We start from the raw sequence: 8938 nt of genomic DNA on the forward strand, positions 1-8938 counted from the left end.
TTTTTTTAATTAGATTAACCAAAGGTTTATATATTTTATTGGTTTTTTCACCAGCTCTTCATTTTATTTATTAGTTCAATAGTTTTCTTAATTTCAATTTTCTTAATTTTTCCTTTAGTTTTCAATATTTACAATTTGGTGTTTAATTGAGGATTTTTAATTTGTTCTTTTTCTAGTTTTTTTAGTTGTATGCCTAATTCATTGATCTCCTCTTTTTCTATTTTTTTAATGTAAGCATTTAGAGATATAAAACTTCCCCTAAGAACTGCTTTTGCTGCATCCCATAAGTTTTGGTATGTTGTCTCATTATTTTCATTTTCTTGAATGAAATTACTGATTGTTTCTATGATTTGTTGTTTGACCCAATAATTTTTTAGGATTAGATTATTTAGTTTCCAATTATTTTTTAGTCTATCTTTCCATGGCCCCTTCTTACATATAATTTTTATTGCATCATGATCTGAAAAGGATGCATTTAATAGTTCTGCCTTTCTGCATTGGATTGTGAGGATTTTATGACCTAGTACATGGTCAATTTTTGTGCATGTGCCATGTGCCACCGAGAAAAAAATATATTCCTTTCTATCCCCATTCAGTTTTCTCCAGAATTCTATCATACCTAACTTTTCTAATGTTTTATTTACCTCTTTAACTTCTTTCTTGTTTATTTTGTGGTTAGGTTTATCTAGTTCAGAGAGGGGGAGGTTGAAGTCCCCCACTAGTATAGTTTTGCTGTCTATTTCTTCCTGTAACTCCCTGAATTTCTCCTCTAAGAATTTGGATGCTATACCATTTGGTGCATATATGTTTAGTAATGATATTACTTCATTGTTTATGGTGCCTTTTAGCAGAATGTAGTTTCCTTCCTTATCTCTTTTATAAGATTTACCTTTGCTTTTGCTTTCTCTGAGATCAGGATTGCTAACCCTGCTTTTTTTACTTTAGCTGAAGCATAATATATTCTGCTCCAGCCTTTTACCTTTATCCTGTATGTGTCACTCTTTTTCAAATGTGTTTCCTGTAAACAACATATTGTAGGATTATGGTTTTTTAATCCATTCTGCTACATGCTTCTGTTTTATGGGAGAGTTCATCCCATTCACATTCACAGTTGTGATTACTATCTGTGTCTTTCTCTCCATCCTATTTCCCCCATTTATGCTTTTCTTTCTCCTTTCTCCTTCCCCCCCAGTAGTATTTTGCTTTTGACCACTGCCTCCTTCAGTCCCACCTCCCTTCTATTATCCCTTTCCCTTTTTTCCCCTTTACCCTTACTACTTCTTCCCTCCCTTCTATCCCCCCTCCCTTTTCTTTCCCCTTTTCCCTCCTACTGCCTATAGTGCAAGTTAGATTTCTATACCTAACTGATTATGTTATTCCTTTCTTGAGCCAAATCTGATGAGAGTAAGGTTCAAACAATGCTCATGCCCCTCCCTTCTTTACCTCGGCTCTAATAGGTTTTTGTGTCTTTTCCTGTAATGTAATTTACCTTTGTCTGCCTCCTCCTTTCTCAGTACATTTTCTTAGCTCAAACTCATCCACTTACTTGGATCAATTTAACCCATTTGATTAGATTTTTTAATTATTACATCAAAGTCAACCTATATCCACCCCCTTTATGTATACTCTTTTAACATGGTATAATAACAATACAGTTCTCAAGAGTTGCAAGTGTCATCTTCCCTTGTAAACATTTTGCCCTTATTAACAATATCTTGTATCTTTCTGTCCCATTTACCTTTTTATGTCTCTCTTGAATCTTGTACTTGAAGATCAAATTTTTTTTGAGCTCTGGTCTTTTTATCAGGAAGGTTTAGAAGTCCCCTATTTCACTGAATATCCACCTCTTTCCCTGAAAAATCACACTCATTTTCACTGGATAGTTAATCCTTGGCTGCATTCCAAGCTCCTTTGCCTTATGGAATATCATGTTCCATGCCCTACAGTCTTTTAATGTAGAGGCTGCAAGGTCCTGTGTAATCCTGACTGTGGTTCCATGATATTTAAACCATTTCTTTCTGGCTGCTTACAGTATTTTCTCTTTAGTCTGATAATTTTGGAATTTAGCTATTATATTCCTTGGTGTTTCCAATTTGGGATCTCTTTCAGGCAGGAAGCAGTGGTTTCTTTCTATAGTTATTTTACCTTCTGGTTCTAGAACTTCAGAACAGTTTTCCTTTATGATTTCCTGAAGGATATTGTCCAGGCTCTGTTTTTCATCATGACTTTCAGGTAGGCCTATAATTTTTAAATTGTCTCTCCTGGATCGATTTTCCAGGTCAGTTGTTTTACCCATGAGGTATTTTACGTTTTCGTCTATTTTTTCACTTTTTTGTTTCTGTTTGACTGATTGTTGATCTCTCATAGAGTCTTTAGTTTCCATTTGTTCAATTCTAATTTTTAACATATTGTTTTCTTCTGTTAGATTTTGTACTTTCTTCTCCAATTGGCCAATTTTATTTTTAAGGGATTTGTTTTCTTCAGTGTACTTTTTTTCCAATTGGCCAATTGTGCTTTTTAAGGACTCCTCTACCTCTCTCATTTGACTTTTAAAATCCTTCTTGAGCTCTTCTAAGAAGGCTTTTTTGTCTTCAGACCAGTTCATATTCCCTTTTGATGTTGCAGATGTGGGTTTGATGACAATGTTGTCCTCTTCAAAATTTCTGTCTTGAAATTCACTCTTCTCATAATGTGACTCTATCATATGTTTCTTTTTACTGGTGGTGTTTCTTTATTCCCTGGCCTTTAAAGAGATTATGATCTCCTGCTGGGGAGCAGAGGGCACTGACCCAAGCTTCTTGTGTTGGGAGCCTAAGTTTTGGTCACTGGCTTTGTGTGTTGAGGTCTCTTATGTTGGCAGTTGGAGGCTATAGGGTTCTGGCAGCTTACCTGGTGTTGGGCTGGCATCAGCAAGGCTGGGACTTTCAGGCAAATCTAGATTGCCTGCTTTTCCTTTCCTTTAGCTTTCTTCAGCTTCTTTTAGATGGGTGCTGCAGGGTGTTTATTTGCCTGGGGTGCCTTGCAGTGCTGCCTCCCTTAGTTCTGCTGAGGCACTGGGAGACTCCTTTGCTCTAGAATGCTGAGGTACCTGGTGGTTTTCTGAGCTGGTTTCCACAGGTTCCTCTGCCCTCACTGTGGCACTCAGAGGTCCAGCTGTTGGTGTTTGCCTGTTTGACTACCTGGGCTTCAGGATCTCCTCCTGGTTGACAGTTGGAGGCTGTAGGGTTCCGACAGCTTACCTGGTGTTGGTTGGGCTGGAATCAACAAGGCTGGCACTTTAGGGCAACTCTAGGTTGCTTTCCTCAGCTCCTTTCAGAGGAATGCTGCAAGGTGCTTATCTGCCTGGGGCCCTTTGTAGTGCTGCTTTCCTTATTTTTGCTGGGGCACTGGGATACCCATTTGCTGTAAAATGTCAAGGCACCAGAATCTCCTCCTGGTGTGCTAAAGTGGGTCTTTCCACTAGCTTGCTGGGTGACTCCCAGTTCCATACTGCTACCCTTCCCCCAGGGTAAGAGGGGCCTTTCCCATTAATCCCTCTAGCTACCTGGGCTACTGCAGTGCTGCTCCCCATATTTCTTCTGGTTCAGCTGTTCCAGGGTTTTTTCTGGGGTGATATTTTCTGGGTTTTCAGAGGTTGATAGGGGAGGGTGAGAGTGACTACCATTTTACTCCACCATCTTGGCTCCCCAAGTTAATGACTTTATGAGAAATCAAGAAACAAGAAAACAAAACCAAAAAGAAGGAAAAAATAGAAGACAGTGTGAAATATCTCATTGGAAAAACAACAGATCTAGGAAATAGTTCTAGGAATGATAATTTAAAAATTATTGGTCTACCTGAAAGCCACGATCAAAAATAGAGCCTAGTAATCATCTTTCAAGAAATTATCAAGGAAAATTGCCCTGATATTCTAGAACCAGAAGGTAAAATAGAAATTGAAAGAATCTACCAATTAGCTCTTGTAATAGATCCTAAAATGAAAATTGTCTGGAATATTATAGCCAAATTCCAGAGTTCCCAAGTCAAAGAGAAAATATTGCAAGCTGCCAAAAAGAAATAATTCAAGCCACAAACAGGACAGCACAAGATTTAGCAGTTTCTACATTAAAGGACTGAGAGGCTTGGAATATGATATTCCCTAGGGCAAAGGAGTTAGGATTACAACCAAGAATCACCTACCCAGCAAAACTGAGTATAATCCTTCAGGGGGAAAAATGGTCATTCATTTAGATAGAGGACTTGATAAAAGTGCCAGAGCTGAATAGAAAATCTGACTTTCAAATACAAGGTTCAAGAGAAGCATAAAAAGGTAAAGAGGAAAAAGAAATCATAAGGAACTTAATAAGTTTAAACTGTTTACATTTCTATGTAGGAAGATGATATTTGTGACTCATAGGACCTTTCTCATTATTAGGGTAGTTAGAAGGAGTATATATAGACAGAGGACACAGGTTTAAGCTGAATATGAAGGGACGATATCTAAAAAGTAAAATTAAAGGATGAGAGAGAGGAATGTACTGGGAGAAAGGGAAAAGGAGAGGTAGAATGGGGTAAAATATCTCACATGAAAGAGGCAAGAAAAAGCTTTTGTAGTATAGGGGAAAAAGGGGGAGGTGAGAAGTAGGTGAACCTTACTCTCATCAGAATTGGCTCAAGGAGGAAATAACATATCACTTAACTGGGTATAGAAATCTATCTTACTGGTACTTCCTCTTTTTCTGTCTGGAATCATGGTGGGCATAGAAAAAAAGAAGAAGCTATCATCCATTCCAGAATACCTTCTGAAAAAGTGAAAGGCTTTTGCAATACTGAAGGCCAAATGCCTGAAGAAGAAGATGGCTATAAAAAGCTTTGTAAAATATGGAGGAACGTTTTCTACGGAAAAGCTAAAGCCTACCATAAGGAGTACAGACAGATGTACAGAAGTGAAATCTGACTGGCTAAAATGGCATGCAAAGCTGGCAACTACTATATACCTGCTGAACCCAAGTTAGCTTTTGTGATTAGAATCAGAGGTATCAGTGGTGTTACCCCAAAGGTCTGAAAAGCAATGAATCTTCTTCATCTTCACCAAATCTTCAATGAAACTTTTGCTAAGCTTAACAAGGCTTCAATTAATATGTTGAGGATTGTGGAACCATATATTGCATGGGGTTGCCCAAACCTGAAGTCTGTGAACGACTTGATTACAAACACAGTTATGGTAAAATCAAGAGACAGAGAATTGCCCTGATGGATAATGCCCTTATCGCAAAATCTGTTGGTAAATACGGAATTATCTCCAAGGAGCACTTGATCCATGAGATCTACACTGTTGGCAAGCACTTCAAAGCTGCCAACAACTTCCCGTGGCCCTTCAAATTGTCTTCTCCATGAGGCAGAATGAAGAAAAAGACTACACATTTTGTGGAAGGAGGAGATGCTCGTAACAGGGAAGAGCAGATCAACAGGATTATTAGAAGAATGAACTGCAAGTCTCTAGGATGATTATTTTTCTAATGGTCTGTTAATAAAAATGCCTGTGATAAAATTGAAAAAAAAAATCCATCTTACCCTACAGGAAAGTAGGAGGGGAAGGGGACAAGAGAATGGGAGGGGAGTGATAGAAGGGAGGGCAGATTGGTGGAGAAGGTAGTCAGAAGCAAAACACTTTTGAGTAAGGACAGGGTGAAAGGAGAGAGAAAATAGAATAAACTGGGGGTCATAGGATGGAGGGAAACACAGTTAGCAATAGCAATTGTAAAAAAAATTCTGAAATAAGTTTCTCTGATAAAGGCCTCATTTCTTAAACATACAGAGAACTGAGTCAACTTTATTAAAATAAGAGTCAGGTCAGCTAGGTGGTGCAGTGAATAGAGCTCCAGCCTTGGAGTCAGGAGGACCTGAACTCAAATCCAGCCTCAGACACTTGACATTTACTAGCTGTGTGATCCTGGACAAGTCACTTAACCCTGATTGCCTCACAAAAAAAGGAAAAAAAATAAAATAAAAATAAGAGCCATTCTCCAACTGTTAAATGATCAAAAGATGTGAACAGTTTTCAGATGAAGTAATCAAAGCTATCTAAAGCCATATGAAAAAATGCTCTCACTATTGATTTGAGAAATGCAAATTAAAACAGTTCTGAGGTATTATCTCATACCTATTAGATTGACTAATAGGACAGAAAAGATAAATGACAAATGATTTAAGGGGTATGGGGAAAATGAGACTGTAATGCACTGTTGGTGGAATTGTAAACTATTTCAACCATTTTGTAGAGCAATTTGGCACTATGCCTAACACCACTGCTAGATCTGTATCCCGAAAGAGATAAAATACAAAAAGGAAAAAGATCTACAAGTACAAAAATATTTATAGAAGATCTTTTCTGGGGGTTAAGAATTAGAAATTGAGGGGATGCCCATCAGTTGTGGAACAGTAGAACAAGTTGTGGATGTGATTATGATGGAATACTATTGTACTATAAAAAATGATGAACAGGATGCTCTTAGAAAAACCTAGAAAGACTTGTACGGCTGATGCAAGGTGAAATATACTGTGTACAAAGTAACAGCAATGTGGTAGCACTATCAAATGTGAATGACTTAGCTATTCTCAGCAATACAATGATCTAGGACAGCTCTGAAGGACTTATGATGAAAAATGCTATCCATCCCCGGAGAAAGAATTGATGATGGTTGAATACAGATTGGATACTTTTTTTTCTTTCTTTGTTTTTCATGAGTTTTTATTTCTTGTTTAGGTTTTCTTTCACAACATGACTTTCATGAATATGTTTTGCATAGGTACACATGTATAACATATATTGAATTGCTTGCCTTCTGAATGGGGAGTGGGGAACATGGCATGGGGAGTGAGGAAGGGAGAGAATTCAGAACTCAGAGTTTTAAAAATGATTATTAAATTTTTTTATATGAAACTGAGGGAAAATAAAATAATAAATGATAGCTTAAAAAAGTTATCTGAGATAAACAGTTTCCTCATCTGTAAAATATGGACAATAGCACTTACCTCCCAGATTTGTTACATAATATTTGTTGAGTGCTTAGCTCAGTGCCTGGCACATAGTAGATGCTATATGAATATTAGCTATTATCATTATCATTAAGACACTAGCAATGGAAATCTGGTATCCTGTGCAAAAAACACTAAAAAAGGCCAGAGAAATGGCTTTTTCACTAGAGGACATGGTAGTGAAATATGAGCCTAGAACATTGCAGGGCTAGGTTATGAAAGTGCTTTAAGAGCCAAACGTAAGATTTTATATTTGATCCTGGGGGTAACAGAATCTTCATTTTAAGGAAGACACCCAGACCAGACATGTCTTCATTTCTCACCAGGATGCACTTCGGACTTTGAAGAATATCTCTACCATGAGAAAAAAGCTTCCTCACTCTAGAAGGTCATTCCAATCCTGGATTCATTGTACAGGAAGGATCTTCCACTTCTGTTGCTTCTTCTTGAAGAGCAGCTTCCTCTCCGAATTAGCTGTTTTCTCACAGTATCTCCATTTTGAGGACATCCAGGTCAGCTGTGTTTTTATTGCTTTCCAGGCTGTTTTGGATACTCTGTACTTTTACTCTCCTCCCCCCCACCCTCTCCATTTTCTGTTTTGTTTTGTGAGTTGTCTTCTTCCATTAGAATGTAAGCTGCTTGAGGGAAGGAATTGCTTCTCTTTCTACTTATATCTGTATTCTTGTCTATTAATACAGGACCTAGACTCTACTAAGTGTTCAATAAATGTTTTTGGCTTGATTTCAAAGGAATCACTTGACAAAAAAAAAAACAGTGGGGTTTATTGAATTTGGTGGAGGGGTGGTCACATAGTTATACATGTGCCTTAGTATGATTATTTCTTGCAACTGATTGAAAGATGGACTAGAACGGAAAGAGACTAAAGGCAGAAAAAATAACTAGCCAACTATTACAATAGTATAGGGACAGGGTGATAAAAGCCTGTGCCATGGTAAGTATCATAAAGGTAGAAAGGACAAGATTGAATTGGAGTGAATGCAAGGAAAGAGTTGAGAATGACACCAAGGAGGATGGTGGTACCACAAACAGTAATAGAAAAAGAAAATTCAAAAGAAGAGATGATTAGGGAAGAAAAGTAAATTCTGTCTTGAATATGTTGAATTTGATATTCCTACAGGATGTGCACTTTAAGATCTCTAAATGTCAGCTGCTGATGCAAGATAGGAGTTCAGGGGAGAAGGAAGAGATGGATAAATAGAACTGGGAATCCTTGTATGGGGCAGTAACTTAAGAGTGTACTGATAGAAAATGATGACCAGCATCTGGATTAGTGATAAATTTGAAGAGTATCAACCTCAGAGGGGTAAAAATTGATGAATGATAGTGGTAAAGAGATAATCAGGAAAGGAAGAAAGGAGTATTATGACTCCTCCACTTGTCTAGTGAGTGAATGGTAAGAGATAAAATGCAACCAGTATTTGAAAGGGTGGCCAGGGATGAAGGGTCATCAGAAGGGAGCTAAGGCTCAGTGAGACCTAAAAAAGAGATAGGTAAAAAAAAATGAAAGCAAGTTTATTAATTTTTAAGCAGGCCCACCAGACAGTAGAAGAATTGGGTAAGACATTTGGCAGATAGTGTTGAGGGGTGTAGAAGTGAGGCACCCAGCAGTTGAGGATGGGGAATATTGTTTGCACTCCAACTATGCAACAAATAGAATCACTGGACTGGGAAGAATTTGAGAGGGTAGGTATATGATAACCATTGAGCCTCACTGGGGAGAATCCAGGTAGAGTATCATGATAGAAGAGAAGTCAGCTAAAGGAGACATAATGAGAATGTTCAATGCCCTTTGTTGAGGTCCACCCTAATACCAGGTTGTTATATGGTGTCCTATGAGGCTGAGGTGGCCTGCCTCACAATAAGCAGGAGGATATGAAGGAATGACTTGCAAGAGTCTAGT

At 37.9% G+C, this 8938-nt stretch overlaps 1 pseudogene; it reads left to right on the forward strand.

Annotated features, from left to right (window-relative positions):
• The first annotated feature begins 4703 nt into the window (after positions 1–4703).
• On the forward strand, positions 4704–5487 carry LOC114039705 (annotated as a pseudogene).
• The last annotated feature ends 3451 nt before the right edge of the window (positions 5488–8938 follow it).

Source organism: Vombatus ursinus, unplaced genomic scaffold (assembly GCF_900497805.2).
Source record: "Vombatus ursinus unplaced genomic scaffold, bare-nosed wombat genome assembly UNPS02012179.1, whole genome shotgun sequence".
NCBI lineage: Eukaryota > Metazoa > Chordata > Mammalia > Diprotodontia > Vombatidae > Vombatus > Vombatus ursinus.